The sequence below is a fragment of the Gopherus evgoodei genome, chromosome 1 (genome assembly GCF_007399415.2).
Source record: "Gopherus evgoodei ecotype Sinaloan lineage chromosome 1, rGopEvg1_v1.p, whole genome shotgun sequence".
Lineage (NCBI taxonomy): Eukaryota > Metazoa > Chordata > Testudines > Testudinidae > Gopherus > Gopherus evgoodei.
This window is the reverse complement of record NC_044322.1, coordinates 358220606-358242976: the sequence shown is the minus strand read 5'-3', so window position 1 is coordinate 358242976 and position 22371 is coordinate 358220606. Positions and strand designations below refer to the sequence as shown.

General features: G+C 42.7%; 1 long non-coding RNA gene across 5 annotated transcripts in view; it reads left to right on the top strand.

The window, feature by feature from the left end:
* Positions 1 to 22371, top strand: part of LOC115656796 — a 223131-nt gene that overhangs the window by 91879 nt on the left and 108881 nt on the right. For all 5 annotated transcript variants that reach the window (XR_004001766.1, XR_004001758.1, XR_004001780.1 and 2 more), the window contains one exon: positions 20371 to 20416. This is a non-coding gene — a long non-coding RNA (uncharacterized LOC115656796). The remainder of the gene's footprint in view (positions 1 to 20370; positions 20417 to 22371) is intronic.

The following is a 22371-nucleotide window of genomic DNA, read 5'->3' as shown; positions in this document are numbered from 1 at the left end:
TCCTCCCCCCCCGAAAGAAAAGGGAAAAAAGTAGTTTCTCACCTTTTTTCAATGTCACCCTATGTCTACTGCATGCTGCTGGTAGACGGGGTGCTGCAGCGCTGAACACCAGCATCCCCTTCCTGGTGGCAGATGGTGCAAAATGACTGGTAGCCATCGTAATCATCAGCCCGTGAATGCTCCTGGCTGGCCTCGGTGAGGTCAGCCGGGGGAGCCTGGGTAAAACTGGGAATAACTCCCGGTCATTCCCGGCAGACGGTACAAAAGGCTTGGTAACAGTCCTCATTATAGCAGCTGGAGGCTGAGCTCCATCAGCCCGCCCGCCGCCCCCCCCGCTTCATGTCTAAAGAAGATTCTGTACTCCCTGGACTATCATACCAGCGGGAGGCTGTGCTCCTCTCCCTCCCACCCTTTAATGTCCTGCCTTGACTATCATAGCAGCTGGAGGCTGCCTTCCCCTCATTTTATCTCACTATAATCTCAGTGTTTCTTATTCCTGCATTCTTTATTACTTCATCACACTAATGGGGGGACACTGCCATGGTAGCCCAGGAGGGTTGGGGGAGGAGGGAAGCAACAGGTGGGGTTGTTGCAGGGGCACCCCCTATAATGGCATGCAGCTCATCATTTCTGCGGATCTCTAGGGCTCTGACCCAGAGCAGCTGTGCTCTCTGGTTCTCTAGTACACTTGCCCCATACTCTAGGCAGGACTGGTTCTATTTTTAGACAAAACATAAAGAAGTGAATGACCCGGGGACTCATTCCCATTTTTGTCCATGCGCCCCCGGCCGACCTCAGCAAGGCCAGCCGGGAGCACCCATGACAGCAGCAGACGGTACAAAAGGATTGATAACCGTCATCGCCAATTTCCAGTTGCAGACGGTGCAAAATGACTGATAACCATCATCTTATCGCCAGTTTACAATGTCAGACGGTGCAATAGGAATGGTAACCGTCTCTGCTACCTTGGAAAGGCAAATGAATGCTGCTGTGTAGCACTGCAGTACCGCCTCTGTCAGCGGCATTCAGTACACATATGGTGACAGTGACAAAAGGCAAAACAGGCTCCATGGTTGCCATGCTATGGCGTCTGCCAGGGCAATCCAGGGAAAAAGGGCGCGAAATGATTGTCTGCCATTGCTTTCATGGAGGAAGAATTGAGTGACGACATTTACCCAGAATCACCCTTGACACTGTTTTTGCCCCATCATGCATTGGGATCTCAACCCAGAATTCCAAGGGGTGGGGGAGACTGCGGGAACTATGGGATAGCTACCCACAGTGCAATGCTCCGGAAATCGACGCTAGCTTCAGTACATGGACGCACACTGCTGAATTAATGTGCTTAGTGTGGCTGCGTGCACTCGACTTTATACAATCTGTTTTAAAAAACTGGTTTCTTTAAAATTGGAATAATCCTGTAGTGTAGACATACCCCCAGTCAAATTCCAAACTTGGTCACAAGGCAAGCATGACCACAAATTAGTGTTAGGAAAAAACCTAGCAAATTTGACATTTTACAGCAATTTTCCTTCTGAAATTCTCAGAAAATAGATGTGTAATATCCACAGGGTGAGGTGTGCAGCACTTTTTGTGTTCGTTGGGTAGAAAAAGTTCCTGTATTTTGCTCTTTGATGGTCTTAAGGCCATTACTCTTCCCCAGCAAAGGACTTCTTACTCAGCAAAGGAAGTTACAGTGCAGTGAACTTGCTTCTTATTAAATGTTATATGGGAGAAATCAGAAGACTTCTGTTCCGGTAGCTGTTTAGCTTTTCTGCAAGTCCTTGAGTGGTGCATAGCAAGTCATGAGCAGTGGCAAGCTACATGTGTGTGCAAGTTCTGTATGCTGAGTGGTTGTAAATCTCTAGCTCTCTGCACCATCTCTCAAACTATCTACACTGCAGCGTGTACCCTCATCCTGGCTTGCATGCGTATGTGGCATGAATATGCATGTAAGTAGAGTCTATGGCAAATGTCTTTGCATTCAGTGATGCATGATCAGGCTTTTATACAGACCATTTCATTTATAAACCTGAAGGTGATTTACAGAGGAGGATATAGTTCATTATGACAGATGAGGAGACTGGCACAGACCAGTGAAGAGACTTGTCCAACATCCCACAGTAAACTGGTAACCATGGTAGGAATAGATTTCCAGCGTCCTGAGTCCCAGTGCTATACTCTAGCCACTAAGCCATGCCATTTCTTAGTGCAGGGTGCCTTGTGCTCCCAGTCTTGCTCATCACTTTTATGTGCAGAATGCAGGATCAACCTCGTAATATGTTTTTTTTTAAAAGACGATTATTGAAACAAAGGTTGCTCTATTGTTCAGAGTTATTGAATGCTATGTTACTCAGTATATCTCAGTAAATATTGCTTTGTATCAGCCACTCTCCCTTTTCCACCATCCCATTTCTAAATGTAGTGTGATGTTTATAAGGATACAACGGTGTTTAGTTCTTTTACTTGTCCATACTAAAACACCTCAGTATATCCTGAGATTCAGTACCAGTCTCAAAAGAAAAGTCAAACGTCCCCAATATATGTTTAATTTGAGTGACCTAAGTTTAAACCTCTAAAAACTGGGAACCAAAGTCCAATGTATAGACAAATCATGATAAATGTTATCATAGTCTGATATAATCTACCATGTATTCTATCTAGCATGTATTTACTACTAGTAGACATAAAATACATGTATTATGCTCTGAGAACAATACATTATAAGTGTAACTTTAATTCATCTGCCTTGTCATTTCTGGAAAGAAAACTGAACTATTTCATGTAATAAAGCAACTTTCTGAGCATACACACAGAGGATTTTCTAAAGCTACCGTTTTCCTTGAATTGTTTATCACAAGTAGTTCAGGCTGCCTAATAGATTCATTGTAAGTCACTAAGTGCCTGTAAATCTGATAGACTTGAATGGCTCCATGTGAAAATAACATTTTCTAGTTTCTATTTATAATAGGGGCCTGACTTTGCTGAACTTGGACTGACTTCTCTGGAAGTAATGGAAAAACTGCCTGACCTGGTTTTGTAGCAGGCATTAACTTTCAGATTGGGAAATAAGTAAATGCAAAATAACCCAAAATAACTCTGCTAAATATTTTAAAGCTGTTGACTGTATCATTTTTATAATGGACTTTGTAGCATTAAAGGCTGAATGTAAAAATGACTTTATAGAGGTGGCAGTGGAGTCTAGTGGATAGATCCCTAGTCTGCAACTCAGGAGACCTAGATTCTATTTCCAGCTCTGTGAAGTGAGAATAATGATACTTAACTCCCTTTCAAAGTACTTTGAGAGCAACAGATGACGAGAACTGTTTAACTCTTGAAATCTTTGCTTAGTTTTCACTCCAGCACTGTTTTGTTTTTTTGTCTGAGTAAGGACAGGGTAAACTGTGAGCTGTTATGAGGGTAAAGATGTTAACATTTGCGTCCATAGGATTTACTGTAACATTGCACACTTCTATACCAGGTGCCTAGTGGGTGCAAGTTACAAATTTGTTAAGGGGAGAGGGGCTTGGAGGGAGGATATTAATTAATTGTATGAATAACTGGAACTACTTATTGCAGGAATATGAAGTTTGATCTTGCTGTGTCTAATGTGTGGCTAGGGCTCTGCTGTGTGTATGGGCATGATTTTAGGGCAAGAGGAATGGTGACTGGCAGCAATGGGTTCATCTATTTAAAGTTGAGTACTTATCCCTGGAGCATCCCCTTGGGACCCAATATGGAACAACAGGTACATACCTGACTCAGTTTCCACTAATGGGTTTTCAGTGAAACCCATTTTGTTAACCAAAGTCTGAACATGGTACACAAGCAAGTCTTTATCTCAGCACTGGGATGGAGAGGTATGTCCAACCCTGTAGTCCTTGCTCAGACAAAGTTTTCATTGACTTCAATGGGTATTTTGCCTAAAATTAATCTTAGTCTGTCTATCCCATCTTCTCCATCCAAGCTATTTATCATTAAGGCCCTCTTCACCACCCGGTACCCTCTTCTAGAGTCAGGCCTACTGAAATTACCTGGGAAAGGATTCCTTTCAATGCTTTCAATGCAACCCTTTCAATGCAACATTATACAGAATTATATCTAATCTGTTTGAGGGGTTTCTGTAGCGCTCATCGCTATAGTATCTAAATGATCCACAAATATAAATTAGATGTGCCAAAGAGGAATGTTAGATTGTTTAGCTTTGGTTCTTTAACATGCAGTGTATATGTGCCCTCCTCTGTAAAGATGCACTCCAAGAATGATGTGGCTGAGGGTCTCGTTAATGCCTTGTCCCCAGTTTTTTGAGACTGTAGAACTCTGTTAGTGGTTTAGAACAGTCAGGTTGCCCGTATGAATGCATGGCATTGTATTGCTTCCAAAAATTCATCTCTTTTAATTTGTGTTTGTATCATGCTTTTTAAAAGGCTTTTAAGTTTTTTGTCTTTGTTGATCTGAATCTTTGTAAAGTATGTAAAGTTCCAGGCAGCTTTTGCTTCTCTAAAGCAAGGGAATATAAATGATGATAAAGGGACAGTGTCAAGATTTACATGTCCCAATCAGAATCCCCTGCACTTAAAAAAGAAAATATTATTTTCTTTATTTAATGGGACATTCTAAGAAAAAAAAAGAGACCTGTGTAACTTGGTTTATGACCTGTTAAAATCCCAGCTATCCTCAGGCATCAGGACTGTCATGGTTTTAATTTATGTGTGCACGTGAAGAAAGCCTGCAAATCTACTATTCTTTCTGATGGCTCTTTCATAGTATGAGCTGGTGTAGGGACTAGAAATGCCAAAAATCTTGACTCTCTAAAGCACTCAGATAGCAGAATTCTTATAGATTTCAATCCCCTGCCTGATCAAACATTTACATCACAGACTATGGATTCATTGTGGTGCGGGCTGGGTCACCCAGCTGAGGAGATGGGATTTAAAGTGATGTGGACCTAATTTTGGAAAGTAGATTATATTGTTAAATGTGTCTTGGAGCTAGAATTAAAAATTATGTAACTGCTTAGATTTGGGACTTTTGAGTCTATTAAGTTTGATTTATTCACAGAGCTATGGATCATGTATTTGTTAGGATTTCAGATGTTCTTTGCCAAGATTTAGACCAAAATTAGCAACCTGCCCTGGTGTCTCAGTGCCATATTCTGGATGGGAGTTCAGAACATTTTGAGGCTGGAAAGTGGAGAGCTCACACTGAGAAGTCTGCAATCCCTGCACGCCAGAGAATGCAGTAGCAGTGAAGTTCACTATCTGGAAATGCTAAGGGAGAGAATGGGGCAGGGGAATAGCAAAGTTGTGGTCAGTGAGTCTAAACACACCATTAAACTTGTGCCCTTCTGTATGTGAGAGTCTAGTGTAGTGGCACCAGTGGGTTTCGGATAGTAAGCTGCTAGTGCGAGTCTGTCAGGTGAATACTCATTGGAAGGTTATTGTTACTTTAACTGAACTCTTTGCCTGCTACATAAATTAAAATAATTAAAAAATGGGTTTGTGCGTAAATTTTTTTATTTGTTTAACTAAATACTGTGTAGTTGTTTATTCTGTTCTCATAAGCAGCAGGTGCTAGTCCAGATGGCCGTGTATACACAAATCTAAATGTTCTACTCACTAGGGTTTTCTCATTCTTCTTCGAGTGGTGTTCCTGTGGATGCTCCACTCTAGGTGTCATTGCATCCTTGTGCCGGAGATTGGATATTTTTCGTAGCAGTGCTTGGTCGGGGTGCGCATGCACAGTAGCTGTCTTGCGGTGCTGTTGGCGCCTCGAAGAGCACACGACCCATCCCCTCAGTTCCTTCTCAGCACTCCTCAGCTGCAGATGGAGTTCAGTGGCAGTGCTGTCTCTCAGATGATGATTTCTGAAAGAAAACAAATTTAGATAGTAGTTTAGTACTTTAGTCTGTAGATAGGTTTTTCAGAGTTTAAATAGTTCTTCTTAGAGACTTTCCTTATTTAAAAAAACTAGAATTTTCTTCTTTTTTTCTTCCTAATCCATTCCCTAGTTTAGAGTTAGAAATAAGTTCTGCTTCTAACATTGTTAGATTATTTCTGTCCTCATCTCCCCAGTGAGTCGGGAGACCTAATGGATGATATGCTGGGTTCACCTGGTTTTAAAAAGTGCGACTTGTGCCGTGAGACTATGCCAGTCCCTGATTGCCACTCATCCTGTATCCGTTGCCTGGGGGGGAAACTCATATACCCCAGAAATGTGAGCACTGTAACAACTTAAGTGAGGGCAAGATGAGACAGGAACCTCCGTCTGAAAATGGTACTGATGGAAAAGTCCCTTCAACCTCCTCAGGAAACATCATCCACGGAGTCACACAGCAACAAATCCCTCAGCAGTGACAAGGCTCCAACTTCCAAAACTTCTAGGAAGCGAGCCATGACCTCCCAGAAGCGAGACTCTCCAAAAAAGAGAGCCTCCTCAGGGAGGTCTCTACCCTTGGTGCCAAGCTCATCCAGAGAGAACACCTATGAGGCACCGGTTCTCTCATGGACCTCTCCTGAGCCCCAATGCGGTGAATTGGAGTCGAGACGTCACGTCTCCTCCACGGCACCAATGACTCCAGTGCAGACCTTGGTGCAGAAAATGGCACCGCCACTAATGCTGCCACCACTGGCACCGTGTACTCACTCTTTAGCTCTGGCAGACAGACCGAAAACAGCAGCATCTGTCGCCACAAAGACTGACCGCAATTCTAACATGGCACTGAACACAGCAGCACCAGTACAATTCCTACACCGGCGAGACATAGCGGTCTCCTTGGTACCGCGGTTGCCACTACTTGGCACCGAACGTTCCCTGAGCCACTGGTCTGAGCAGCCTCCTTTGTCTCCCACTCCTCAGTCCATGAATAGTGATGAGAAAGGAGACACAAATGACAGTCATTTCTCTTCACAACGCTCCTCCCCAATGCAGAGGAGACCTCTATGGAAGGCTACCAAACCTAAGCCTCATCACTCTGGCCAGATGCAGCCCTGGTATGGACAACCCTGACACTACCTACCACCATCTTATCCCATGCAATGGCCTCTATGAGACCCATGGGCCACATACAGGAGCCATTACACCAGATCCTCGATCCTCACCAAGCAGACAAACTTCTGAGATCCCCAAAGAAGAGAGACAGGAGGAAGGAACAATTTCTCAAATAGACCAGGAGGATACTTCACCTCCCCATAATTCATCCTCATCACCGAATGAAGCAGTTATACCACTAACCCCAACAGCATCTGATGACCTGAAGCAGTTCCAGGAACTCTTCAAAAGGGTAGCGACCAATCAAGAGATTCTTTACAGGAGGTACAGGAAAAACAGCATAAATTGCTACAAATCCTACAAATCTCTGCATCAGCTAAGATTGCCCTCTCCATAGATGAGGCCATAATGGAGCCTGCGGAGGCCAGATGGCACTCTAACTACACCAAATTACAGGATCTTGTAGAAGATCTCCCTAAGCAGAAGCGTCCTCAACTTAAGACCGTCATCAATGAGGGTCAGATAATAGCTCGCATGGTGCTACAGGCGTCAATGGTTGAGGCAGACACAGCTGCTTGAGCAACGACGATAGCAGTGCTTATGAGAAGGGCATCCTGGCTGCAAGCATCAGGGATCCCAAAAGAACTGCAGCTATAAGAGGAGGACCTTCCCTTTGATAGGGAAAATCTCTTCTCGTCCAAAACAGATGACATACTCCATACTATGAAAGGCTCTTGGGCCATGTTGTGCACACTAGGCATATACACCTCACCTAATAAGCATTGACATTATACACCATACCAGAGACCATGAGATACCTCTTTCCACCGTCAACAGCAATGATGCTTTAATCAAAATAGAAACAAGCAACGATCCCAGAGATGGCAGGTACCGCAGAATCAGGTCTCATCCACCCAACCATCTACATCCAGTCACAGTTTTGAAGTATTGGTTGAGGGTTTGAACGAGCTCCCCCCAATTATAGCATACCCAGACACTCCTACCCATACTTTTGGCCACCACTTGCACCCATTTTACCATGCTTGGGCTGCTATAACAATGGACCAATGGGTCTTCAGAGGAAAACAATCTCTAAGCTCAGAACTCTGGGTTTTGCATACCAGAAAGGTGTTTAGGGTTGCCACTAGGGTTGTCAAGTGATGTAAAAAATTAATGGCAATTAATCACACTTTTAAACAATAATAGAAAACCATTTATTTAAATATTTTTGATGTTTTCTACATTTTCAAATATTTTGATTTCAATTACAACACAGAATATGAAGTGTACAATGCTCACTTTATTTTTTATTACAAATATTTGCATTGTAAAAAACAAAAGAAATAGTATTTTTCAACTTACTTAATACAAGTATTGTAGTGCAATCTCTTTATCATGAAAGTTGAACTTAGAAATGTAGAATTATGTACAAAAAGGCTACATTCAAAAATAAAACAATATAAAACTTTAGAGCCTAGAAAGTGCACTCAGTCCTTCTTCTTCTACAGCCAATTGCTCAGATAATTGCAGGAGATAATGCTACCTGGTTCTTGTTTACAATGTCATCTGAAAGTGAGAACGGGCGTTCATATGGCACTCTTATAGATGGCGTTGCAAGCTATTTACATGCCAGTTATTTTAAAGAGTCATATGTCCCTTCATGTTTCAACCACCATTCCAGAGGACATGCATCCATGCCGATAACGGGTTCTGTTAGATAACAATCCAAAACAGTGCAGACCAATGCATGTTCATTTTTATCATCTCAATCAGATGCCACCAGAAGAAGGTTGATTTTCCTTTTTGTGATTCGGGTTCTGTAGTTTCCGCATTAGAGTGTTGTGTTTTTAAGACTTTTGAAAGCATGCGCCACACTTGGCTCTCTCAGATTTTGGAAGGTACTTCAGATTCTTAAACCTTGGGTTGAGTGCAGTAGCTATCTTTAGAAATTTCACATTGGTACCTTCTTTTCATTTTGTCAAATCTGCAGTGAAAGTGTTCTTAAAATGAACAACGTGCTGCATCATCATCTGAGAGCGCTATAAAATAAATTTATGGCAGAATGCAGGTAAAATAGCAAGAAACATACAATTCTCCCCAAAGGAGTTCATTTATAAATTTAATAAAAAAAATACATTAAACGAGTGTCGTCAGCATGGAAGCATGTCCTGTGGAATGGTGGTCGACGCATGAAGAGGCATACGAATGTTTAGCATATCTGTTTATATAAATACCTTGTGATGCCAGCTACAAAAGTGCCATGTGAATGCCTGTTCTCACTTACAGATGACATTGTAAATAAGAAGCGGACAACATTATCTCTCGTAAATGTAAACAAACTTATTTCTCTTAGCCAGTGTTTCCCAAACTTGGGATGCCACTTGTGTAGAGAGAGCCCTTGGCAGGCCAGGCCGGTTTGTTTACCTGCCGCGTCTGCAGGTCTGGCCGATCGCGGCTCTCACTGGCTGTGGTTCGCTGCTCCAGGCCAATGGCGGCTGCAGGATGGGCGTCCAGTATATCCTTCAGCCTGCACCACTTCCAGCAGCTCCGATTGGCCTGGAGCAGCGAACCGCGGCCAGTGGGAGCCATGATCGGCCGGATCTGCAGACATGGCAGGTAAACAAACTGGCCCAGCCCACCAGGGGCTTTCCCTACACAAGCGGTGTCCCAATTTTGGGGAACACTGCTCTTAGCAATTGGCTGAAGAAGTAGGACTGAGTGGACTTGTAGGCGCTATAAAATTTTAGTGTTTTGTTTTTGAATGCAGTTATGTAACAAAAAAATCCACATTTGTAAGTTGCACTTTCATAATAAAGATATAAAATATGAAAATGTAGAAAAACATCCAAAAATATTTAATACATTTCAGTTGGTATTCTATTATATAACAGTGCGATTAAAACGGATGAATCACAATTAATTTTTTTGAGCTAATCGTGTGATTAGTCAACAGCCGTAGTTGCCAACCATCTGGGTTTTACCCAGACAGTCCAGTTTTTGGCATCTGTGTCCAGGTGACATTTAGGGTTGCCAGGTGCCTGGTTTTGGGGAACTGGTGACCCTAAATGGCATCTGAACTAAAAGCCCGTTACTACAGGGTGGGGGGAGGTGCCAGCTCATTAACCTGTACCAGCCCCTCCTCAGCTGGGGCTGCCTTCTTCCTGCAGGCAGACTCCTTGAGACAATCCAGCGAGCGACACGGGGCAAGAGGGAGAGGAGCAAGTGATGGGGGCAGGGCCTTGGGAGGAAGAGGCGGAGAAGGGGTCGGGACCTGGGCCTGGGGGAAGAGGCGGAGAAGGGGGAAGGGCTTCAAGGGAAGAGAAGGAGCAGGGATGGGGCCTTGTAGGGGATAGACAGAGCAGGGGCAGGGCCTCAATGTTCCAGTTACCCGCAATTAGAAAGGTGTTAAGTTATTAGTGGAAGCCCAGAGAAGAGCAACAAAAAAAGTCAAGGGAAGGATTAAAAGAGGTAAATGTGTAACTTGGCTGAATAGCAATGAATATAGAGAGAAGATAATGTGTATGATGAATATGTGATCAGAGGGGTGGGATGGCATGTATGTCAGTAAGACCTACTGAATTCTACATGTAAGAATTTCCCAAACAATCCCTTACTTTCTTTTAGTCTCTAATGGCTTTTATACAGCCTTAACCACTGCTTTTCTTTATTTTTGTTAAATATATTTTAAAAGGATTTTAAAAATCAGATTCTAGAGCTTATACAGAACAAGGTTGCAAATCAAACCTTCTTTCTCACACAGTCTTCTGAACCCAAAATCTTCCCCAAAGGGAAATTACTATTAAACAGAACCAACTGCATAGAGGAAGCCCTACTTTTTTTGATTCAATGTGGAAGATTAATGGCGGTAGTGCAGTAGGCTGTAGTAAAGGCAGTGCAGCTGTGTGGCTTAACTGGGAGGAAGGTACACATTATGGTGCATAGTTAAAAATGTATTAAGAGTTCAGGGGCAGCAGAACATTTAAACCTTTAGTTGGTACAAATCTCGTAGCAAAAACCAAAACAGAATATAAACTTCAAGCTCTAGCTGAATTTTTAATTTTAACTTGCACTCTAACACAAAACCATAAGTGACTGCAGCAGAATTGAGGCAAAATAACATCCCAAATGCATGGAATAAATGGAATGTGATGGTACAATTAATATAAAACCATGTGGAGATGCCGCTAAGTTTTATGGTAGAGTGCAAATTTGGTGAAGATATACCTGTTGCTTTTTTGGTATCTTATCTACTGGAAGTGGAAATACACATTTTAACAGAGCGTTGATGTTTGCTGTCAATACTGTTGTAGGTAATATAAAATTGGAAAGGAATTCTACCTTCATAAGTCTTTCTGCTTAACTTCTTATTTCTGTGCTTTGATGTGGATGGGGTGTGTCTTGCTGCCAATTTAACTGTCACTAAATGTAGTTTGTGTTCCCTCATAAACGGAGTCTAGAGAGGTCAAGGTAGAGAATGAAACAGCAAGATTGTGGAGTTCAGTGACCCAAAATCAAGGTGCTTTTACACTTTGTGCTACTGTCTTTGTTACAACCAATTGGTGTGACAATATGTGTGGCTTCAGACTTGGGAGAGAATGTTAGAATTCATGTTATCCCTTTTGGTGTAAGCTGCAAACTCAAAGGCTGTATGATAAAGTCGCTGGGGACTACTGCTGTTCAGCTTTAAATACTCCAGAAAGTACAATCAAATTGATGTGAGCGGTATTTCTGTGATATTTCTTTCTGCACTTCAGTCTCCTCTCTGCTCACCAGTTTGTCGCAACTTAGAAACCTTGTTGCCTTTTAAAAGGTCTTTCAAAGCATACTCGGATTTGGAGGGTGGGTGGGTATGAATCAGTTTCTGAACACAGTGAACCCATCCGTAAGATACCATGCCTGTGGAAATAAAACTGCAGTGATAGCATCTGGTAGTTTTCATACTTGTGATTCTGCAATTTGCTGAGCTCCTGGTTAAAATGGAAATTGAAGGTACTCATTGTTGCCTTATTTGTCTTCTCTAGATACTTGTGAACCATTCAGTCACCGTGGTATTTAGGTACACATTACAGGATTGGGTCTGCTGCTGGTTGGAATCTTATGCTGAATCACAGAACTGGAAGGGACCTCGAGAGGTCATCTAGTCCAGTCCCCTGCACTTGTCGCAAGACTAATTATCTAGAAGATTATCCCTGGCAGGTGTTTGTCTAACCTGCTCTTAAAAATCTCCAATGATGGAGATTCCACAATCTCCCTAGGCAATTTATTCCAGTGCTTAACCACCCTGACAATTAGAAGGTTTTTCCTAATGTCCAGCCTAAACTGCCCTTTGCTTCAGTTTAAGCCTGTTGCTTCTTGTCCTATCCTCAGAGGTTAAGAAAAATATTTCTTCCTTCTCCTTGTAACAACCTTTTACATACTTGAAAACTGTTATCATGTCCCCTCAGTCTTCTCTTTTTTTCAGACTAAACAAACCCAATTTTTTCAATCTTCTCTCATAGGCCATGTTTTCTAGGCCTTTAATCATTTTTGTTGCTCTTCTCCGGACGCTCTCCAATTTGTCCACGTCCTTCCTGAAATGTGGCACCCAGAACTGGACACAGTACTCCAGTTGAGGCCTAATCAGAGTGGAGTAGACCGTAAGAATTACTTCTGTGTGTTGCTTACAACACTCCTACTAGTACATCTCAGAATTATGTTCACTTTTTTTGCAACAGTGTTATACCCTTGACTCATATTTAGCTTATGATCCACTATGACCCCCAGATCCCTTTCCGCAATACTCCTTCTTAGGCAGTCATTTCCCATGTTGCATATGTGCAACTGATTGTTTCTTCCTAAATGGAGTATTTTGCATTTGTCCATATTGAATTCAAGTGACAGACTGACCTCCTGCACTTCTCAGAGTGTGATTCCCTAATTCATCCTACTTTCAGATTGGGTCTCAAGATTGTCACGCCCTTGGTTACCAGCCATGTTTCCTCAGCAGGTTCAAGTGAGTTTGGCCCCGGCTATAGACTTTCCTTTAGGAGATATGAATGGTATGTAAATGACAAGACGCTTAACAGCTTCTTCAAAACAAAATATTACTTATTTATCCAAAGGAACAGAGCAAAAGATTAAAATAATGAAGACCTATACGCTTTTATCATACATAAGCTTAGCATTTCCCCCAAGAGATAGCTAGGCCTGACTTACCCCTGGTATGTCTGCTCTTTTGGGGACCAGGTTACTGTCCAATGTAATGTGGGTCTGCATCTCTGCATACCCCCACTTCCTATGCACAGTTTCAATCCCGAGGCTTCCCCCCCACCCAGGGTCTGGTCTTTCCCTTGCCAGACAGCATGTTTCCTTTTATAAGAAATTCTAACACCTTCTGTCTTCCTGTTCTCCTATCATTTTTTCTATTTGCAACCCTCTTTGGACTGGGTATAGAGGTCTGTTTAACTGTTAATGTCTTTGCCTGTAGCTCCCATTATCCCAGCAGGGTGAGAGCTAGTCAATTGCTGAGGGCCTGTCCATTCACAGACAGACACATCTAGATGCCACACTCCCTCCCCTTAACACAAGAGGGATGGCACAAAGACATTGTATAATGAAAGACATCATTGGGGGAGGGATAACTCAGTGGCTTGAATATTGGCCTGCTAAACCCAGGGTTGTGAGTTCAATCCTTGAGGGGGCCAGTCAGAGATCTGGGGCAAAAATCAGTACTTGGTCCTGCTAGTGAAGGCAGGGGGCTGGACTCCATGACCCTTTGAGGTCCCTTCCAGTTCTATGAGATAGGTATGTATATATATATATATATGAAAAGTATAATCATACACAGACATCATAAAATCAAATTGGAATTCAAAAGTTCATAAATTCCCAAAACTGTCAAAGTAGGAGAGCTGAGCTACTCTCACACTGAAATAGACTCTCTAAAACCGAATAACCCATACTCTGATTCATGTCTAAGTGCTGAGTCCAACCAATAATTCACTGAACAAATGTACAGAACCCCACATGACTGCCTTGCAAATCTCCCAAACAAGAACAGATCTGACACTACTAGCAATCTAGCCAAATGTGCTTTAACACTGTGTTATAGGACTGGTAAGGAAAAAAAAAACCTGAAAAATGCAGTCAAACCAGACAAGATTTTTTTGACGGACAGGGCTAGATCAAGGTAATGTACCAAAAATCAAAAAGCTGCACAGGCATTTTAAGGATTTAGTCTGTTCTAGATAAAAGCTAAAGCTCCTCCCTGCTTTATGATACCAAATAAATTAATTAATTAAATAAAAGGATGGACAGATTCTCAGGCCAGTTCTGTGCCCAACTAGCCACTGGAAAATGCTGCCTCCAAACTGGTGGGTACAATATTTTAAAACTACTTGCAGAACACGTAACTGGGAACTAGGACTTCTAGGTCCTGTTCCTAGACCTATCATTGATTTATTGTGCGTGTCAGTTAATCTCTATCTCAATATATCCTTTTGTAAGATGGGTACAATAGTATTTACCTACCACTACCTACCTACCACCAGGGATGTTGTGAGGCTTCATAAAAAAAAAGTTGCAAACCACTTCGAGATCCTTGGATGAGAGGGGTTATGGAAGTTATGGTTATTCTCATAATAAAATAATAATAAGTGCAGGCCACAAGGAAACTGAACCAATATCAGGTGTTTCTACCTCTACACAACAGAATTTTAAGGCTTTCAAGTCACTCTTCCTGAGTTTGCTCCAACAGAAAATGAATCATTCAGGTGCAACTTATCAGCATGCTAGGTCACACAAGGGAGGATTACCAGCCTCTTGATTAGCAAAAACAGTAACAGAGAGCTCCTCTATATGTATTAAAAACACTCCGATAAGGGTGCACGGTTTCTCCAAACAGAATCTTCTTTCATGGTCTGAAGTAAATAGGATGAAATTCAATAAGGACAAATGCAAAGTACTCCATTTAGGAAGGAACAATCAGTTGCACACATACAAAATAGGAACTGACCACCGAGGATCTGGGGAAAGGGATCTTGGGGTCATAGTGGACCACAAGCTAAATATGAGTGAACAGTGTAACGCTGTTGCAAAAGAAGAGAACATCATTCTGGAATGTATTAGCAGGAGTGTTGTAAGTAAGACAACAGAAGTAATTCTTTCACTCTACTCTGCTCTGATTAGGGCCAGATAGTTGGAGACTTCCAAGAAATAACACAAATACATATAATTATTGTGTTGAATATATTATATTAAACAGGAGACAAATATAACATACCAGGGTAAAACACTATTGTTAGGGTCAGCGGTGCCCACGCTGCTAATACCTGTGACTTGACATCCAGACCCACACACAGCAGGCAGCAGCCCTGCATTAGCAGACAGAGCAGAGATCACCATGTGGTGACTAGTCTCACCTAGGGAGCTGGAGGGCTAACTCAGTCTGGGGAAGTTTCCCAGCAAAACTCTACAAACTAGGAGTCATCAGTGGAGAGGGAAAAGCCCAGCTGAGGGATCTTGCTTTCAGGTCCCTAGAGGCCAGTTTTCAGGGGGAACCCTGCATGCAGGCCTGGGACTCACCAGCTCCCCAAACAGCCAGTCCTGCCCTTGCCCTGGCTGGCTCCAAACTGACCCAAAAATGGCTTCTCCCCTGTCCTGAACAATCTGGGAAGGGCCTCTCACTCCCTATTGGTTGCCAGGCAGACTCTGAGTTTGCCTTGGCTCCCCCTCCCTGAGCTGCCAGCAGACAGAGCCCCAGGAATCTAGGTAATCTCCTTGGGGGTTACATTAATTTGGCCCCCTTTGCATATGCATTATGATATATGCACTATTGTTTTCCCCACAGGATCTCTGCCCATGCCCTTAGCATGTACCTCCACAGCCTGACTGTCCCCACACCAGCAGCCTGCCTGTAGATTGGGTCTGCCTCCATCCCACACGGCAACTTGGCTCTTCTATGTTTGTATCAGGGAGCTTCCTCTTTCTTCTGGGTGCTAGTGGGGGAGTGTTGAGAGCAGAGGAGAAAAGAAATAGAAAGGGAGAATATCCCCAGAGCCACTGTGGTCTCCTGGTACTGGGAGGAGCAATTGCAGGGAACACCCTGCTTAGCTCTGCCTAGGAGCTTGCTTAGTACAGATGGACTCTTCAGAGAATTTAGCTGTCAAATTCTAACATGTCTCTACTAAGCATGTGAAAACTGCAGTTATATGGCGGCTTGTTACTTGGCCAGATGTGAGTGGGTTTTCATGCTGATACAAAAGGCACATCTTTGGCATCAGGGTAACCCCCCCAAACAAATTTCAGATCTCTTTTCCAAAGCATATACATTCTAGAGTTTTTCAGTGAAACCGCTGTAAGAATTTGACATGGGCAAAACATATTTTTATCTAACTTAATTCTGAGCAATGTCTGAACCATTTTTGCCGAAACATTAAATGTCAGCCTTACATAGTCACTCAGTATGGAAAATTTCAGCCTAAACAGTCGCTGTTTGTCCATATTATAAGAAACTGAAAATAGGGTGTTTATAATGGAAAGTATTAGACAACCTAAAATGAAATGTGTCCCTACCAGCTCCACCTATAATTTAATATAAACATAAGTGATTTCCACCAAACCCAATATGAGATGAAGAACAATAGAAAGATTTTTCAGATATTTTATTTTAGGGCTTTAATGATGTAAAATTTACTCAGTACAATATATATGAATGTGTCTAATGTAAATTATAGTGAGACTTCAGTGGAATTTACATCAGGATAAATTTGGTCCAAAGTGGTTAAAATATGCACAGTTAGAAAATTACTGAGTATTTTATTTGTATTAGGATCACACTGCATCTAGCCAACTACTGTCTCTGTGGGACTTGGGTAGTTGCCCTAAAAAAAACTTACAGATTAATTTTCAAATATAGTTAAACTCTGTAGTAAGCCCTCCAGCCAGTGGGTAGAGACATAAACACCTGAGCTATCCTGTTTTTCACTATTGCAGCAATATTTCCCCACTTCAGGGGAAACTTTTCACCCTTAGCCTAACAAATATGGAATGCACAGCAGGCTGATATAACCATTTAGGTCTAATCTGCTCTTTTAATCTGCCAAAGCCACATTCCTCGGTATTCTGCACCTGCTCAGCCTGTTGTTGAAGCACTCCTTGCTGCTGTCCACGTTTCCCGTGTAAGTCTTCATGAGCCATGGGAGTAAGGGGTACTCTGGGTCTCCCAGGATCACTGTGGGCATTTCAACATCCCCCACTGGAATCTTCTGGCCTGGAAAGAAAGTCCCTGCTTGTAGCTTTCTGTACAGGCCACTGTTCCTGAAGATGCATGCATAACGCACCTTCTTGGGCCACCCTGCATTGATGTCAGTGAAATGCCCACGGTGATCCACCAGCGCCTGCAATTTCATAGAGAAGTACCCCTTTCGATTGATGTACTCGGTCACTAGATGGTCTGGGGCCAAAATTGGAATACGCATGCCATCTATCATCCCTCCGCAGCTAGGGAATCCCATTGCTGCAGAGCCATCTACTATTTCGCGCACATTGCCAAGAGTCACAATCCTTCATAGCAGGATACAATTAATGGCCCTACACGCATCTGTTAACACAGCCCCAACAGTCAACTTCCTGACTCCAAATTGATTTGCAATTGACTGGTAGCAGTCTGGAGTCACAAGCTTCCATGCAGTGATCTCCACGCTCTTCTCCACTGAGAGGGCAGCTCTCATTTTGGTGTCCTGCTACAGTGCCGGGGTGAGCTCTGCACTCAGTTCTGAAAAGGCGGCTTTGCACATGCGAAGGTTCTGCAGCCACTGATTTTCATCCCAGACCTCCATAACAGTGCGATCTCAAGAGCCAATGCTACTTTCCCGAGCCCAAAAGTGACGGTCCACCATGTTCAGCTGTTCTGTGAATGCTAAAAGTAATCTGATGTTGTTTCTTTCCACGGCACGCAGCAGGTCAGACAACTCTGATTCCTGTTCAAATTCAGAGCTCATAATATACTGCATGATCATCCACAATGTGTTCAGAACAGTGACCACAACAGTAGAGAGCAGTGCGGGATCCATCCTTCCAGAGAGAGATGGCGTGCACACAATAAATAGGGGCCACTGAAAAATGCTGCAAAATGCAGTCAGAAGCCCATGGAATGCTGGGATGGAAAGAACTGCATCATGGGATGGTGAGCCTGCACCCATGATGCACTGTGATCCACTCTGCCTTCCCACAACTCTTAGCTGCAGAAGATGGCAAGTAGTGTAGTGGGATAGCTACCTACACTACTCTCTCTGTTGATGCTAGAGCGCCAAGTGTGGATGTACTCTGCCAACAGAAGGAAAGTAGCATGAACATGCACGAGCGATGTAATTATACTGGTTGTTGATTGTCAGCTTAACTTGTGTCGACAAAACTCTCTGTAGTGTAGTCAAAGCCTCAGTTATCTCCATGTCTAGTCTTCCTTGTACGTGATCTCTGTTTATTTTTTAGATTGTAATCTTTTTGGGGTAGAGACTGTATTTTATATATTTTGTTTTTTTGATTCCTAAACAACAGTAAATCATTGCTCCTTGTTTTGTTAAGTCTGTGCAAACACTGAAAAGTAATTAATTTGTTCTAATTTTAAAAATCATAATCCTGAACTGTAGGTATGCATGCTACTAAAAGTAATAACTGATGTTCAACGGCAGCTAATCTCACAGGGAAGAAACTCTGAGAGCCCTCACGTTTGGAAATATTATTCCTTCTGCATATTGCTGTATCATTTGTTTCTTTTACTCTTTCCTTATTATCAAGGAACTAACCAATTAGCTTTCGTTAACAGGATAATAGTTTTCTAAGATTTTTTCTCTTCCTTCTTGTGCTTATTCCCCGACTGAAGACATCTATGTCTTTGATCTGTACATCTTTGGCATTTTCCATACTATTCTTGATTTTGTAGACCTCTATCATATCTCCCTGATACAGCTCTACTGTTGTTAGTCTCTCCTTGTATGGAAGTGGTTTCATACTCTTGATCGTCTTCATTTCCCTTCTCTGAACCTTTTCCAGTTCCACCATCTCCTTTTTGAGATGGGATGAGCAAAACTGGACACTATTCAAGGTGTGAGTGTACCGTGGATTTATATAGTGGCATTTTGATATTTTTCTATTTTATTTTCTATCCCTTTCCTAATAGTCCTTAACATTCTATGAGCCCTTCTGACTGCTGCTGTGCATTGAGCTGAAGTTTTCAGACAGCTATCCATGGTGACACCAAAAACTCTTTCTTGAGTGATAACAGCTAATTCACAATCCGTCACTTCTATATTTGTAGTTGGGATTATTTTTGCCAATGTGCATTTCTTTGTACTTATCAGATTTTACAGACACATTTACATAAAGAACTGGCTGCACTCTTCGAAGAGTACAGTTTTTTGAGGGGGGATGTGGGAAGCATTTCCACCAATCTGGCACTCTGTAATGGAATTTGTGCCTATTCTTCTTCTGTTACTAGTTAATATGATGCATGCTTGCATCTCCCTTGCTTTGCATAATTCTTTCCTAGAATCCCATGAATCTTTAGAGAGTTAAGATTTTGTGCTTGTGCCAGAGATTTGATTACTGCTGCGTGGTTAAAAGGAAACAATGTTGGGGACACAGAATATTAGTTTCAGAGTGGTGGTTGAGATCTGGTCTTGGTTAGTAATGATCAGAAGTCATTACCATCCAAAGCATGATACTTACCTCAGTATATGTGTCCAAATCCCGAACCACCTCCACTCAATAGGCACCCTTGTTAGGAATCTCAGCAGAGGCTAATGACTGAACTGTTGAAACTGACTGCTCTCTCATAGAATGGTTCCACCAGGTTAGCACTGAGGCACATTAGTGGGGCAGTGGGGGAGTGTTTGCTGTTGCTATTAGTGCTGTATCAGCTCTGTGAATAAACAAGAAATTTGAACTGGCAAGAGGAAATAATATGATTCCTTTTGCAGGGATTTTATATATCACTTTACATGTTCAGAGCACTTGTACTATCTCACAGGGATTGTTTGTAATCCCTATTTCACACACACCGAAACTAAAGCATAGAGAAAGGAAGTCAGTTGGCGTTGGCCACACAGCATATCATGGCAAAGTCTGGAGTAGAATCTGGGATTTTCTGGGTGTCATGCTCAGATTACTAAACTCTCTCCACAATCCCTCCTGACAAAATTGATTCCTGCTTTATGAAACTTCTCTGTCTACAAAACCATTCATTTAATAACACATCAGTAATGGAATAATTTTCTAGTGCACAGTATAATTAAAACATAAAATATCAATAATAAGGGAGAGGGCAAATGTCAAATAAAATGTAATTTGTTTTGGCAACTGCATTTCTAACAATCTTTTTTTGTTTTGTTCATTGTTTTGCAGAAAGAAAACTGAGACTGAGACACACTGAAACAGCATAATCAAAGAAGTAAGTTAGTGAAAACCACACAGGTTTCTATTGTATAAAACATAAAACTGTCCGTACTTATTCTTAAGAAGTCAACGTTTTTTCTTTGCTTTATCTCCAAAAGTATGGGTATGTGGGGAGCAGTGGCGGATTAATGGCCCTGAAATAATTGCCACCCCCATATGAACTTAATTTCTTCCACCAGCAGCTCCCCACACTGCCTCCCCGCCCCAGCTCACCTCCGCTCCTTCTCCTCCCCTGAGTGTGCCACTGAGTTCTGCTTCTCCCAGAACACCGAGAAACAGCTGATTCATGCGGCAAACCTGAGAGGGAGAGGGGAAGCGAGGGAATGTGGCGCACTTGGGGGAGGAGGTGGGGCCAGGGCAGGGATTTGGGGAGGGATCCAATAGGGGCAGAGTTAGGGTGGGGACTCTGGGGCAGGGGTGGAGTTGGGGCGGGGCCGGGGGGGGCATGAGCACCCACTGGCGCTGACAAAAGTTGGCGCCTGTGTACAGGCATCTGACAGACAGTGGGCTTGTGCAAAAATGTCGTAGTTACAAAAATGCTGCTATTATAAATTTGCCACCCTAGCCTTGTTGGCCTAGGTGATAATATGCCACTGGTGGAGAGTAGCAGATGCAGTCTGCTGGTTGGGTCCTACAGCCATGGTTTCAGGCTGTGTGGTTTCAGTGCAGGCCCATGAGATATGTCCACTCTTTCCCTGCAGTCCTTTGCGGAGATCTGCTGTGCGGGTCATATCCATGATGTGTTGAAGCAAAAGGGCCCTTTTAGAACATTGTTTTTTTTGCTTTCTCCACCCCCACTACAGAAAATCCCCCCAGCATTTATGGTGCTTTTCACACCCTTACATCCTTGTGTAAGGTGGCTCAGGATTGTGCCCTAGAATTGGATGACACAGACCAGTACAGAGGTCTTGTCTATACTGAGGTCTTGTCCACATTTAAAAGATTCGATGGTGTAGCTATACAGGTGGGGCTATACTGTTAAACCTTCCTATTGCAGATGCAATTTATATTGGCAGAAAAAGTCATTTTGACAGTATATTTTATACCAGTTTCTGGAGAGAAATAAGCTGTGTTGCAAACAGACTATTGCCCATATAACTGTGTCTTTATGAGGGCTTTTGCTGGCGTAGCTATATCTGCAAAAAAATCATGTTCCTACTTGTTATGCTGTCTGGAATGGTTCACGACTGTGAGTGCCAACCTCAGGGCAGACATCCCAAACTGGTTGTATGTTCTGTAATTAGATTTCACCAACCCAGTAACAAATGAGCACTCCTGAAGCACTCTTTATAGTCTTACCATGGAGTCACAGATAGTCCCTTGGGCATTCTAGACTAGAATTCACTAGACTGTCTTGCCATCCAGGCAAGCTACACTTAGTGATAGTTGGTTGCTATGTGTAACCCACACACCTCATGGGTGTGGTGCTCTATCTTTTATCTAGTGACACCGAGACCACTAAGAAAGAGATTAATGAGTCTGCTCTGCAGCCTTAGCTAACAGCCATATGGCTTTTAGCTTAGGTGGTAAGTTCCAGAGGCTCATGGACTAAGCTCTAGAGACGCCAGGTTCGATCCTGCCCACCAGTGACCAGGGTCTGTCAGTGTTACATATGCACCAAAGATCACAAAAGATGCTGATTTGCTTCCAGTCCCAAGAGACTAGTCACTTACCCCTGGTCAATTTGTATCTCGGCTCTCGCACCAAAGACAACACTGGTAGATGATCCTATAGTAAACCAACAAAGGATTTATTAACTAGGAAAAAAGAAGTGAGAGAGTTATTTACAGGTTAAAGCAGGAAAATCTATGTACACAAATGAGTTACAGTCTATGGTTCCAAAAGGTGACAGAGTTGTAGCAGTCTGTCAGCACTGAAAGTCTTTCAGGGCTAATCTAGATTGTCCCTGGGGATCTCTACTTCTATTTCGTGGCTCCAGCCCTATGAGAA